At 38.8% G+C, this 15,274-nt stretch overlaps 1 protein-coding gene and 1 pseudogene across 12 annotated transcripts in view; one reads left to right on the plus strand and one right to left on the minus strand.

Annotated features, from left to right (window-relative positions):
• The window catches only part of TNRC6B (trinucleotide repeat containing adaptor 6B), a 256,980-nt gene that overhangs the window by 15,691 nt on the left and 226,015 nt on the right, over positions 1 to 15,274 (plus strand). For 2 of the 12 annotated variants that reach the window (XM_053894740.1, XM_053894745.1), the window contains exon 2: positions 12,059 to 12,189. The exons of the other annotated variants lie outside the window; for them this stretch is intronic. The gene's annotated coding sequence lies outside the window, so the exon portion shown is untranslated. The remainder of the gene's footprint in view (positions 1 to 12,058; positions 12,190 to 15,274) is intronic. 12 annotated transcript variants of the gene reach the window in all.
• Positions 14,350 to 14,457, minus strand: LOC128775234 (U2 spliceosomal RNA; annotated as a pseudogene).

Genomic DNA, 15,274 nt, shown 5'->3' on the forward strand with positions numbered 1-15,274 from the left:
AATTCCAGTAGCATGAGCACATATCTGTATCTGTCTTAACCCTGCAGGAATTATGTGAATGACTTAGTTCAAAGAGATGCCTTGAATCTGGATCTGTTATGTAATTAACCAAGGAATATCCTTAGAACCTAGTAGATTGGTATATGTGCTACCTTAGATGAACCCTATATCACTGGATAAAATTCTTTGTGGGGGGTGGGGGGCGGTAGGGGGCAGAGGAAGGGTAACAGTCTTTTCCCACAATCTTTGTTTGTTTGTTTGTTTTTAATTTTTTAATTTTTTAACGTTTATTTACTTGAGAGACAGAGCATGAACGGGGGAGGGTCAGAGAGAGAGGGAGACACAGAATTGGAAGCAGGCTCCAGGCTCTGAGCCATCAGCCCAGAGCCAGACGCAGGGCTCAAACTCACGGACCGCGAGATGGTGACCTGAGCTGAAGTCGGACGCTTAACCGACTGAGCCACCCAGGCGCCCCGTCCCACAATCTTTGTTTACTGGCACCCGCAGGTCCCATTAGTCCCACCTCCACCTCCCATTAGAGAATAAGGGCTTTTAGAATATATTCTTAATGGATTAAATTCTTAAATTTTTGACTTTCAGTATATTTTTTTAATTTCCTGTTTTTAGTTAATTGATTTTACAGCTTTACAGTTCTTTCATAGTCAATCTTGTAATAGAGACTTTCGTTATTCATACTTACATGATATCCTCTTGGCTTGCTCTTTACCCTTGATATTCTAGGACCTTACGATCTTGTTTTCTTTGTTCTCTTTTCTTCCAGTTCTGCTTTGTTCAAGTAAAAGGAAGATTACAGTGGGAAATTCTCTTTTAAATTCTTATATGTGAGATGGACTTTTTTTTTTTAATTTATTTTTTATTTTAGAGAGAGAAAATCTTAAGCATTCCACACTCAGCACAAAGCCCTACACAGGGCTCCATCCCATGACCCTGGGATTATGACCTGAGCCGAAATCAAAAGTTGGATGCTTAACTGACTGAGCCACCCACACACTGCTGAAATGGAGTTTTTAAATCAAAATTTACCCTGAAGTTTTTAATTTTGGGTTTTAATTAATTTAGAATTCCACTTATCAGTGATGTGTTCATATGTACTATTTCTGATGGCCGCATAAGTTTCATGGATAGTAAAAACTGTAATTTAGTAAACAATACTGGTAGAGATAACCTTATCCTTCCTTTCTAGGATATAGCAACAACTAGACAACCAGTTGTGCTACTCATGTTGCTTTAAGGAATATTTTGAATTATTTTCAATCTTTAGTTTTTTTTGAGTATAACTCTGTGAGAGCTTCCTCTAGGCAGAAATAATTCGGGGTTCTGCATCCCACACACGTGTTAAAAGAGGTTTTCACAGCTTTCATGTCTACCAGTTGTGAAACGAGGTTCCTGTTTGGTTGCGTTGTTTCTACCATTTTGTTAGTTGTGTGAGAGTGGGGGAGGGAGGGAGGATTGGTGAGTACTTAAAAAAAAAATTCAACCAATTTTGTTTTATGTAGATACAACAGTTTAAAATGTAGTACTGTATTTATGTGTATTAAAGTCTTTATTCTGTCCCTATTTTTCATGTGAAATCTGCCAAATTACTCTTCATTGTAATTAATTATAGGTTCTCAGTAGTTTTTGTCTCAGTTCTTACTTTAATCTGGCTTTACAGTTTTGTTTCTATAATAGAGAACTTTGAGTTTTGCAAGTTTCATTATCATTTGTTATTTAGTCATATAATATAATGGAATTGATACGTAACTGGGCTAAAATACATAATTTTCCTTACTTGCACATGTTCTCTTTCTTGACTTTTATTTTGTGTTCTGTTCCTTGATAACTATTTGGATAATGTGACTTCATTTTTATTTTGATTTTTTAAAATGATTTAAACTGGTGCTTGTTCACTTTTAAAATCTGTGCCCCTCTTTGATAAATAAAAAAATCACGGGGCGCCTGCGTGGCTCAGTTGGTTAAGCATCCAACTTCGGCTCAGGTCATGATCTCATAGTTCATGGGTTTGAGCCCCCACGTTTGGCTCTGTGCTGACAGCTCAGGGCCTGGAGCCTGCTTTGGATTCTGTGTGTCCTTCTCTCTTTGCCCCTCTCTCACTTGCACTCTGTCTCTCTCTCAAAAATAAATAAACATGAAAAAAATTTTTTTTAAATCACATGCCCTTTGTTTAAAAATTTTTTCATGTTTATTTTTGAGAAATTTGGGGGGGGGGGCGGTGCAGAGAGAGAGAGAGAGAGAGAGAGAGAGAGAGAATCCCAAGCAGGCTCCGTGCCAGCAGTGCAGAGCCGGACTTGGCTCGATCTCATGAACCAAACCATGAGCTCATGACCTGAGCTGAAATCAAGAGTCAGAGGCTCAACCGAGGAAGCCACCCAGGCGCGTTTTTTTCGTCTTGAACACAGAAAGAAAATCACAGCATATCGACAGAGGTCTGCTTTTTTAACTTCACGATCTTTACCCCATTCTGGTACTACCCTCCTGCCAAAGGTGATAACCACCCTTCTGATTTTAAATTTTTTTTTTTTTTCTTTTCTCAACTTTTTTTTTTGTTGTTGTTGTTTTTTTTATTTTTGGGACAGAGAGAGACAGAGCATGAACGGGGGAGGGGCAGAGAGAGAGGGAGACACAGAATCGGAAGCAGGCTCCAGGCTCTGAGCCATCAGCCCAGAGCCTGACGCGGGGCTCGAACTCACGGACCGTGAGATCGTGACCTGGCTGAAGTCGGACGCTTAACCGACTGCGCCACCCAGGCGCCCCACCACCCTTCTGATTTTAATGTCACCTTCAGAGAGTGGTTGACTTAGAATACCTTGGAGCGGTATAAAATGTTCTAATAATAATACAGTTAAAGATTTACAGATATTCAAAGTACAACATTTCTAATAACAGTAAGTTTCTAGAAAAGAGTAATTAGTTCAAATTATGAGAACATTTTCAGGAAAAAATTATGTATTTTAGTGGAGGCTGACAGGACCATTTTAATAAAAAGCCATTTTGGGCTTCATAGTCCTTTATTGGAAACTGTAAGGGCCATCAGTATTTTAGAATTTAGAGATTTTCTTTGTTTTTAGAAAGCTAACAAGATGCTTTTACCGTATATTATGTAATGTCCCTGCACAGTCAGGGGCAGCACTTTGTAGTTGAATACGTTAATATTTCGGCAGCCAGAGCTATGACTGATCTCACTTTAGTGGGGACGCTATAAATAGTCTCATGTCAGTTCAGGTCAGATTTGGCTGCCAATTACGTTCAGATCAAGTATTTCTACCAGATGAATTACAGAAAACTGGTGGTTTTCAGAAGTTTTTGGATTTGGGAATTGCGGCTAAGGGATCATGGGCCCGTGTTTACTCTCTGAGCCCTAATGTTTAGTGTCTTTTGTTCACCTTCAGAAAATGAAACCTGCTTTCCTTTTTTTTCTCCTACAGGATACAAGATTAAATCTGTTTTCTACAGGCCAGTTAATAGAAATTAGGACACCTCTTCACAAAGCTTGATCCCTTAGGCGGCTGTCACTGTCACGTGGCGCCTTCTACACTCCTCTGGCTTTATGTTAAGAATCTTCTGGTTCCTTTCCCCATTCTCCTTTCAGAAGTGCTTTGTGGTAATAAATAGTAAAGAAAAAGGATATAACGTGCCGTACTTCACGTAAGATGTATCCTATCTCGTGTAATAAGGTTTCGGAAGAAGCAGCAAGCTTTTCTCTGGACTGACCTTTTCTACTATCAGCTAATGTGGTAGCTTTAAAAATAAATCTTTCTGAAAGGAATCCGCGCTTTTGGTAAAACAAAAATCCAGCGGTACAAAAGTATAAATAAAAAGTAGAAGCTTTCTCCTGCCCTTTGGTGTTCCTCACCCAGCCAGTGTTTGACCAGTTGTTTTAGAGCTTTTCTAGGGGTTTGGATCCTTTTTGGTTTGTTTGGTTTGCTTTGTTTTTGTTCAGACATTCCAGAGGACCGTTTGGGAAATTCCAATTAGACATTAAACCCCACTTGGACTAAGTTTGTGTTCATTAAGTGTTGAACTATGGAGACGGCCTTTTCTGTTCTAGTTGGCATGTATAAATTTTATTTCGGGAGCTGTTTGTTCAAATTGCATCCTTATGAAAGAAATGTTAATTAGATTTTTTTTCATATTAATTGTTCCAAACTGAGAATATCTGAGTATTACCCACATACAGAAGTAGAAATAACAATGACTTAGTGATTTATTTAGCAAAAAGTAACTTTTTTACGTAAAAAAATCATATGTAATATTTGACAGTGCACACTTACTTTTAAGGAGCACTTTTAAGAAGTGGGGTGTTAGCTCATTTGCCAAGTCAGGGTTCTCAAGGTAAGCATGTGGGCAGCAGGATGCAGATGGGGTCCCAGCGATTATTCCTGAGAATATTACTGAGATTGTTTGTGTTTTTAAGCCCATGATAAATGTAATATGAGCTTAATGCATTTATCCATGAATGCCCTTTGGGGGAACGTGTAAGTTTTTGTTTTATGTGTTTATATGGAATCCAGATTTTTTATTCTTTAGTTCAACAAACACTGATTGACTGCTAGTTACGTGAAGAACTGGCTTCATAATAGAGAGATAGAGAATGTTGGGACGTTCCAGAGCACTGTCCAGAGAGTGCTAGAGAGAAAAGCTGAGAACCACTTTTCCTAAGTCATAATGAGGCTGTCAGATATCCTTTTTTGTTTTTTAATTTTGTTTGTTTGTTTATTTATTTAAGTTTATTTTTATTTATTTAGAGAGCATGTGCATGCAGGTGGGGAGGGGCAGGGACAGCGGGAGACAGAACCCAAGCAGACCTGTGCTGTCAGCACAGAGCCTGATTTGCGGCTCAAAATCACGAACCGTGAGATCATGACCTGAACCAAAATCAAGAGACTGATGCTTAACCAAATGAGCCACCCAGCCCCCCCTTTGTTTTTTAATTTTTAATTATTTTGAGGTAGCACGTGCATGTGCCCGCAAACCCATGAGATCAAGACCTGAATGGAGATCAAGAGTTGGCACTTAACCAGCTGAGCCACCCAGATATACCTTTTTAAGTGAGGGTATGCCTAGTAAGTATTGGCTGAAATGTATTCAACTGAAAGACATTCAGTCTCAAACTGCTTGGTACCGATTCTTTAGCTAGCACTTCCCCCACTGTACCCCTACTACCCCTGCCGCCCCTGTACACATAGGGTCTGGATTTTTTTTTTCCTAGTCCTTGTACCTGGTACCATGTATGTGGGACAGAAGAAATAAGTAGTCATTAGTGTTCCAGGCTGCCTGTTTGCCATCTTAGAACCTCAGATGCCTTGTTTTTGCAGAGTACCTATAGACTATTGTTGTTGTTGTTATTGTTGTTAAGTGAAGGTCAAGGCCCCTGCCTTTGTCCTCTCCTTGTGGAGCTTTGTTAGGATTCAGTACTACATTGAATAGGAGCTTCTCTGATATGGCTGGGAATTGTGGGAGCTAGAGATTTCTAAGGACTTTATGGCAAAGATCTGGCTGGGGAGTGTCAGAATCTAGGGCCCCTTTCCTTTTAGTGGTATTTTGGAGGCGCTGGAAACACATGCTCGCCTTTGACATTACAGCCTCTAGTCATTAAATGAAGGAAAAATTGCCGGTTGATGAAAGGAAACTTGACTATGAAATGTAGTAGTGGAGCTCCTGGGTAGCGCAGCAAGTTGGGCGTCTGACTGTTGATTTCAGCTCAGGTCATGATCTCAGGGTCCTGAGATCAAGCCCCACATCAGGCTCCACGCTGGGTGTGAGCCTGCTTGGGATTCTCTCTCTCCCGCCTTTGTCCCTCTCCCCACATCATGTTCTCTCTCTTAAAAAGAAAAAATGTAGTAAAGGGGCACCTGGGTGGCTCAGACAGTTGAGCATCCAACTTTGGCTCAGGCCATGATCTCACAGTTCATGGGTTTGAGCCCTACATCAGGCTCTGTGCTGATAGCTCAGAGCCTGGAGCCTGCTTTGGATTCTGTGTCTCCCTCTCTCTGTCCCTCCCCTGCTTGTGCTCTGTCTCTCTCTCTCAAAAATAAGTAAACATTAAAATAATTTTTAAAAAATGTAGTAGAAATAAAACTATTATTAAGTGGGACTGACGTAAAATAATAAGCAAAAGTTTGCTATAAAGTCAAGCAAAGAAAATAATCTTAAGTAGTAAAAAGCCAGTTAGCAAATTAAACAATAAAAAATAACACATTTAAAAATAGTGCTGAATATTTTAGGCAGTTAGGTAGAAGTTAGAAGAGTAATATAATTTTCCTCTATGATAGGAAATGGTAAATAATTCAAGATAATTTAAGAGTAATAAAGGATATAAATTTGGAGAAACTTTAGAGTATTTGAAACCAGTACATTTAAAGATGGCAAAGTATTCGTTATGAATTTCAAAAAAGGTGTTAACATATTACAAGTATGCTCTGTAGCTAATGCAGATTCTAAATTTTATGTGCATTATTAAACTAGTCAGATTTTCTATTTTGTTTTGAATTAATTTGGTAATTTCTGACTTTCAAAGAGTTTTCCTATTTCATCAGAGTTGTCTAGTATATTGACTTAAAGCTGTTTATAACATTCTTATTTATCTATTTTTGAGAGAGAGCATGCATGTGCATATAGGAGAGAGGGGCAGGGGGTGGAGAGAGAGAGAGAGAGAGAGAGAGAGAGAGAATATCTCACGCAGCCTCCACACCCAGCAGGGAGTCCTAACATTCTTTTATTATTTTAATCCCTATAGGATTTAGAGTGGAATGTTCTTTCTTGCATATTTGATATTGGTACTTTGTGTGAATTTGTGCTTGCTTTCTTTTATTCTACTCTAGCTGTAAGTTTATCAATTTTATCAATCTTCTCAAAGAACCAGCTTTGAGTTTCATAGATTTTCTCTGTTGTCTTGCTGTTTGTTTTCTGTTGTTGATTTCCAGTCTTTGTGTCATATTACTTGCTTTGGATTTAATTGGCTCTTCTTGTTCTAGCTTCTTAGAGATGGAAACTTAGGTCATCAACTTCAAACCTTCCTTGTTCCCTAATAGAAGCATTTAACGGTATAAATTTCCTGAGCCTGGGAAAGAGACCAATGAGGGGCTTGAACCCACAAACTGTGAGATCTTGACCTGAGCTGAAGTTGGACGCTTAACTGACTGAGCCACCCAGGCACCTCAATGTCACACTCATTTTAATAGGGTTTGTTGGCCCCTCTTTGGGCTTTGTGCTGACAGCTCAGAGCCTGGAGCCTGCTTTGAATTCTGTGCTCCTCTCTCTGTCTGCCTCTCCCCCATTTGTGCTCTCTCTCTCTCTCTCAAAAATAAACATTAAAAATTATTTTAATATGTTTTTTTTCGAAATAATTTCTAATTTGGTTTGTGATATCTTCTTTGACTTGTGTGTTACATATAAACTTTTTTTTTATGTTTATTTTTGAGAGAGAGACAGAGTGTGAGTGGGACTCGAACCCATGAACCGCAAGATAATGACCTGAGCTGAAGTCGGATGCTCAACGGACTCAGCCTCCCAGGAACCCCCTTTTTTTTTGTTACTAATTTCTGATTGAAAATTCTCTTGTGTTCATAGGACTATCTGGTTCATGTACTATCTGGTTTCAGTCTTTTGAGATCTATTGAAACTCATTATGATCTTGTTTAGTAAATGTTCTATGTGTATCTGAAAGGAATATGTGTTCCACTGTCCTTGGGTTTAATGTGTTATTAATGTTAATTAATTGATAGTTGATAGTGCCGTTCATATCTTACATATCTTTATTGATTTTATTTCTACTGATTAATTTCTGAGAGGAGTGTTGGCCATTTCCAGCTATAATTGTGGATTTGTCTATTTCCCTGTCAGTTTGGTTCATTTTTACTTCATGTATTTTGAACCTCTAAAAGTAAGCATATGCACATTAAAGATTGTTCTGTCTTCTTGGTAAATTGAACCCTGTGTAATTATAAAATGCCTCCTTTTCTCTGTGGTAATATTCCTTGACTTGAAGTCTACATTATGTGAGTCTGCTTCCATTTAATATAGTCACTCCTGCTTTCTTATGGTTAATGTTTGCCTAGTATATTTTTTCCTATTCTTTTAATTTTTAACCTATTTGTGTCTTTTTTTTCTTAAGTGAGTTTCTCTTATTATTATTTTTTAAAATGTATGTTTATTTATTTTTTGAGAGAGAGAGAGTGTGAGCAGGGAGGGGCAGAAAGAGAGGGAGACAGAGAATCTGAAGCCAGCTCTGTGCTGTTAGCACAGAGCCCTCCACAGGACTCGATCTCACGAACCATAAGATCATTACCTGAGCTGAAGTCAGATGCTCAACTGACTGAGCCACCCAAGTGTCCCTTAATTAAATTTCTTCTAGATACCAGATAGGTCCTATGTGTTGTTTTGGTTTTAAATCCAGTCTTACCATCGTTGCTTTTTAATTGAAGTGTTTAGACCATTTACATTTATTTGATATGGTAGCATTTAAGTCCGCCATTTCACTATTTGTTTTCTATTTACCCATCTGTTTTATGTTTATTCTTTCCTCTTTTCCTGGCATATTTTTTATTACTTTTTTACTATTCTGTTTCCTCTCTTGGTCTATTAGGTATAAATCTTCGTTTTATTTTTACAGTAGTTGCTCTAAGGTTTAAAATATGCATGTTTAACTAATATTGTCTGCTTTAAAATAATATGCTGCTTTATTTATAGTGTAAAAACTTTATGGAGTATCCTTTCATCTTCCACATACCTTTGGGCTATTGTTGTCGTACCTTTTACTTCTGCGTATATAATAAACCCCACAATTCGTGTTACTATTTTTGCTTTTAATGATAAAAATTCTTTTACATTTACCCACATATTTGCCACTTCCACTGCCCTTAATTCCCTTGCTTAGATCTGAGTACCCATATCTGCATCATTTTATCTTTAGCCTGAAAGCCTGAACATTTCTTGTAGAAAAGATCTGCTGGCAGTGAATTCTCTCATCTTTTTTGTTGAAAAATCTCAATTTCTCCTGCATTTCTGAAGGGTATTTTTACTGGCTATCAAATTTTAGATGCATGGTTTCTATCTTTCTGCATTTTAAGCTGCTTTTCTGTTGTCATCTATCTTGTATCATTTCTAATGGGAAGTCAGATGTTCTTAGCATTGTTCACCTGTGCCTAGTTTGCCTTTTCACTCTGGCTACTTTATATAATCTTCTCTCTGGTTTTCAGCAATTTGGTGAGGACAGTGTACCTTGGGTGGTTTTCCTGGAGTTCTTGGATTTGTGGGCTTAGAAATGTCAACAAATTTGGGAAGAGTTTTGGTAATTATTTTTTAAGTATCCCCCCACCCACATTTTTTGGGTCTGAAATTACACATAAGTTATATTACTTGATGTTGTCTCAGAGGTTACTTTTTTTGTTTTGTTTTGTTTTTGTTAATAGGTCATTCCTTTAGTGTCTATTGTGCTGTTGGGTTTAGCCAGTGAAGTTTTCATTTCAGTTATTGTATTTTTCTTCTCTAGACCTTGTGTTTGATTATTTGTCATGTCTTTCATTTCTTTTCTCATTTTGTTGCTTTTCTTTCTTTAAATTTTGAACATATTTGTAATGTTTTAAAATTTTTATCTGTTGGGGCACCTGGGTGGCTCAGTCGGTTAAGCATCCGACTTCGGCTTAGGTCATGATCTCACGGTCTGTGAGTTCGAGCCCCGTGTTGGGCTCTGTGCTGACAGCTCAGAGCCTGGAGCCTGCTTTGAGTTCTGTGTCTCCCTCTCTTTCTGCCCCTCTCCTGCTCATGCTCTGTCTCTCTCTCTCAAAAATAAATAAATGTTAAAAAAGATTTAAAATCTTTATCTGCTGATTCTATAATTTTCAGCATTTTTTAGTCTGTTTCTGTTGACTGACATTTTTTCTTTTAATTATGGGTTACATTTTCCTGCCTCTTTGCATGTAATTTTTTATTGGATGTTGTATATTGTGAATGTTGCATTATTAGTTATCTTGATTTTTGTTGTCTTCCTTTAAAGAGGATTGGATTTTGTTTTGGCAAGCAGTTAAGTCACTTGTGGGTTAGATTGATTTTTTTTTTTTTTTTTAAGGCTAGTTTTTAAACTCTTAGGTTGATCTAGAATTGCTTTATTTAGGCTTCTGCATTTAGCTCTCTAGTAAGACCTGACCTGTCTAGGGTCTCTGCTGAATGCCTGCAGTGTTCATTGAAGTTTCCACTCTGGCTGGTTGGAGTTCAGATGTCTCCCATATGGTTATCAACTCTGGGAATTGTTCAGTTTCAAGTCCTCTAGTTGTTTGTTTCACACGCACCTGCCACCCTCAACAGTTTGGCTTTGCCCAGCCATGTAGAATTCTAACCTACAGGTTGGTGTAGCCAAAGACTCAAGGAGACCTTCTACCAAATTTTGGAACTATTTCTATATGTGGAGCTCCTTCCTCTCTGATACTCTGCCCTGGCAGATTCCAGCCTTCTTAGCTCCCCTAAACCCTGAACTTTGTCACCTCAACCTGTTTAGCTCACTGGGCTCTGCTTGTGGTCATTTCCACAGTGCTACAGTGTAGACAGTACTTCCAAGCAGAAAGCCACAGCCTTCATAGGACTCACCTTTGGTTCCTCTCTCTCAAGAATCATAGTGCTAAACTGTTGTTCAGTGCCTAAAACAGTTTTTCCCTATATTTTGTCCCATTTTCTAGTTGCTTAAAATGAGAGGGCAAGTCTGGTACTAATTGCTTCATCATGGCCTGAGCAGAAGTTGAGAGCTATTGTTTTTATTTTCAATTTATAGGTAAGGAACTCACGGCTGCAGATGTTTAAGGAATTCTTCCTTCTGTACTCCTTTTAGCAGATGGATACTCTTTATGTTTGTCTCTTTAAAACCATATAACTTACCGCCAGCCACATTGACCCCTGTCTGCTCTAGACCTGGGTTTCGCTTTTTCTGCAAAGGTCAAGGTAGTTAGTATTTTAGACTTTGGGGGTCACATAAAGTCTATGTCACATATTCTTCTTTATTTTACAACCTTTTAAAAATGTGAAAACCATGCTTAGCTAGTGGGCCACACAAAACCAGACCATGGCCAGATTTGGCCTGGGGGTCACAATTTACCACCCCAGCTCTAGACAGTGCCTTTGTATCTTAGACTTTCCTAGGCCCCCACTTATTCAAAAGTCATATAGTCTTTATCTTATTCCCTAGGGTCTTGCTGACAACAAGATTTATTCAGCTTTTGGTTTGGGGCAAGCATATCCATCATTATGTTAGTTTTCAAATGAAGAAACTTTGGCATAGAGAGGTTAAATGCCGGACACACAGTTAGTAGGTGGCAGAATAGAGATTTATTTATACTTAGGTCTGTCTGATTTAAAAATTTTTTTTTTTTCAACGTTTTTTATTTATTTTTGGGACAGAGAGAGACAGAGCATGAACGGGGGAGGGGCAGAGAGAGAGGGAGGCACAGAATCGGAAACAGGCTCCAGGCTCCGAGCCATCAGCCCAGAGCCTGACGCGGGGCTCGAACTCACAGACCGCGAGATTGTGACCTGGCTGAAGTCGGACGCTCAACCGACTGCGCCACCCAGGCGCCCCAGGTCTGTCTGATTTTAAAGACTTCCCCCCGCTCACCATCCCCAAACATTTGAAACCATATGCTATACTAGCTCTGACAGAATAGCTGATTTGGTTTAAATAAAAATTCATGCTGATATTTTAATGGTTAATAATGGTGTAATATTTTTCTCACTCATGAGAATGACAGAATCGTAGCTCTTCAAGGTTGGAAGAAATACTGACTGTATCAAGTCCAGACTCTTGCTGATGTTGGAATCCCTTCAGCAGTATCTTTGTCAGCCATACTATTTCCATTTAAATATCTTGACCGTCTCTGTGGGCAGCCATTAGTTTCGGTCTTACCTTCTGGTAAGACCAGAACAAGCCTGTTCTGCACATTGAAGTTCTTCAAATGCCCTCCCTTTCAGTGTCAACCAGATTTTTTTCAATGATCTCTCATAGAACCTGGCATCCAGTCACCTCATGGCCTACTCTCTTTTCTCTTTATTTCAGTTTATCCATGGTCTTATCAATATGACACTCAGACAGTAGGAAGCAATGGACTACCGATGCACACACCAACATGGTTTGTTCTCAAAAACATGCTGAGTTGAAAGAAGCCAGAAGCCAAGAAAGTACAGCCTGTATGTTTCCATTTATATGAAACTCTAAAAAACAAGTCTGTAGTGACAGAAGGCAAATCAGTGATTGTTTGGGGTTAGATGTGGGGTGAAGGGGATTGACTGGGATGAAGCACAAGGACATTTCTTAATGGTGGTGGTGGTTGGTTACGTGGGTATATAAATTCATCAAATTTTATCAGACTGTACACTTTAGTGGGTACATTTCATTGTGGACATATCTCAATAAAATGGACTAAAAATATACAGTTCAGGGGTGCCTGAGTGGCTCAGTTGGTTGAGCACTGGACTCTTGGTTTTGACTCAGGTCATGATCTCATGGTTTGTGGGTTTGAGTCAAGCATCAGGCTCCACACTGCAGCGCGGAGCCTATTTGGGATCCTCTCTCTCCCTCTTCCTGCCCCTCCCCTACTCACGTGCATGCATGTGCGCACGCTCTCTCTCTCCCTTTCTCTCAAAATAAGCATTTAAAAAATGCTTTAAAAAATATACAGTTCTCAGAAATGAACGTGGTGCTCTAGTACTGGTTTTACCAGTATAAAATATAATAGAACTAATACTTCTCACCATCTGAATACTTTGAATCCCTATTAATAATTTACCTGTTTTAAGGAACTCCTTCATAGTGTTGATACATATTAAAATCAAACTTAACTAAAACCTCTCTCATATGTGTTATTATCAACCTTGATATAATTCCTTCTATATAAAAAACACTCATTTTTGAGAGAAAAAGAGAGAGCATGAGTGGGGCAGGGGCAGAGAGAGAGAGGGAGACTCAGAATCTGAAGCAGGCTCTAGGCTCTGAGGGGTCAGCACAGAGCCTGATGTGGGGCTCGAACTCACGGACCATGAGATCATGACCTGAGCTGAAGTTGGACGCTTAACCAACTGAGCCAACCAGGCGCCTAACTCCTTCTACTTTTACAGTTGATTCTTTAAATGTGTTCTCTGTGTACCCAGAGCACTTTTTCATACATAGCACTGTGATAATAGCATTTATCTCATTGTTGTGATTTTTTGGTTCAAATATCTGCCTCTCTGATTAGTCAGTGAACTTCCCCTGCAGAACCTTAGTCCCTTTTGTATCCCTGGATCCCAGTGTAATAACTGGGTATCACAGGCACTCAGTAAATGTTCAGTTGAATACTAAAGAATGAGGGAATAGATTTTTTCTTCAGAGCCCATCTCAGATATATGTCCTCCAACAAGTGTTTCTGATTTTCTGCTCCTCAAAGCTAGGTTAGGCATTTCTGCTGGCCCTGTCACTAATATTTTGTGCTTATCCATCCCATTATAATTTATACTGTTTTCATATTCACGGATATTCACTGCACTATTATTTATAGTAGTATAAGTAGCAACTTACCTATCCAATAACAGGGAAATGGTTAAATTATGATTCATTATAACAGTGGAATCTAAGCTATCATTAAAATAATATTGTAAAATAGTGTTTAAGTGTTTATTTTGGGGGGGGGTAGAGAGAAAGGGATAGAGAATCCCAAGCAGGCTCCGCACTGTCAGCACAGAGCCTGACGTGGGGTTCAATCTCACGAACTGTGAGATCATGACCTGAGCTGCAATCGAGAGCTGGTCGCTTAACCAGCTATGCCACCCAGGAACCCTTGTGAAATAATTTTTTTTTTAAGATGTGGTAGGGGTGCCTGGGTGACTCAGTCCATTAAGCATCAGACTTCAGCTCAGGTTATGATCTTGTGGTTTGTGAGTTCAAACCCTTCATCAGGTTCTGTGCTGAGAGCGTAGAGTCAACTTCAGACCCTGTGTCCCTATCCCCCTGCCTCAAAAAAACCCCATAAAGATGTAGTAAAATGTTTTACAAGTGATAATGAGAGAAAACAAGACACAAAAGGCTATATTTAGATTTCTGGTTTTAAGAAAAGTAAAATGTATATACACGTACATACATGGCAAAAAGACCAAAAGATTATACAGATGTTAGGAAAGTTTATCTCTTCATAGAGGATTATCAGAGATTTTATTTTCTTCTTCCTCCTCCTTTTTTTTTTCACTTTTCAGAAAACTTGTTACTATAAACAGGAAAAAAAAAGTTACTAAAAATGTAATTGAGAGGAGAGGGAGACGTGACAACTAAGAGTAACGAGGGGTTGTGGAACAAAAAACAAAACTTTGCATATATGCAAAAAGTGACAAAATCAGAGTAAAGTCTGTAGTTAATGTATTGTAGCAATATTAAGCTAGTAAGAACAGATACTACACTTGATCTTAGCCAAAAGGTGGATAACCTATGTATTGTAGCAATATTAATTTCCTAGTTTCACTGAGTGTACCACCGTTATATAAGGTGTTAATATTAGGGAAAGTTGGGGGAAGATGATATGAGAACGCTCTATACAATCTTTGCAACCCTTCTGAAAGTCCAGAATTATATCAAAATAAAAAATGTGATTGAGTATAAATAGGATTATAAACTCCTTAAGGATAGAGAGTAGGTCTTATTCATCATAGCACACCTTGGGCTGTATCAGGCATATAGTAGATGCTTATAAAATATAAAGGAATTGAGGTGAAATTGTATATTTTCTCAGTTTCTGCCATCCCAGTTATTTTGACTCTGGCTTCAGCCTTCTAAGGTGATATTGAATTTCTAGTGTCATCATCCATTCATATGCTAAATTTTTGTTGAGTATCATGTAGTATATAATGTGCTCAGCCCCACAAGCACTCAAAGACAGTGCCCTGGCACTTGTGAGGTCACGAGGAGCTAAAACGTGTACAGAGATTTATAACAAAGGGTGATTGTTTTAAGTATTACACAAACTGTTACGGACATGGAGAGTCTATAGCAAATATATCCATTTGGGCGATTAAAGGATGCTTACCGAAGGAATGCTTATTCAAAGACGTGAAATTTTAAATTTATAAATATTTTTTAATGTTTATTTTTGTGAGAGAGAGACAGAGCGTGAGCAGGGGAGGGGCGGAGAGAGAGGGAGACACAGAATCCGAAGCAGGCTCCAGGCTCTGAGCTGTCAGTAGAGAGCCCAACAAGGGGCTCAAACTCATGAGCTGTGAGGTCATGACCTGGGCTGAAGTCGGACCCTTA

This window comes from Panthera pardus, unplaced genomic scaffold, assembly GCF_024362965.1.
Source record: "Panthera pardus isolate Hobbes unplaced genomic scaffold, ASM2436296v1 HiC_scaffold_6, whole genome shotgun sequence".
NCBI lineage: Eukaryota > Metazoa > Chordata > Mammalia > Carnivora > Felidae > Panthera > Panthera pardus.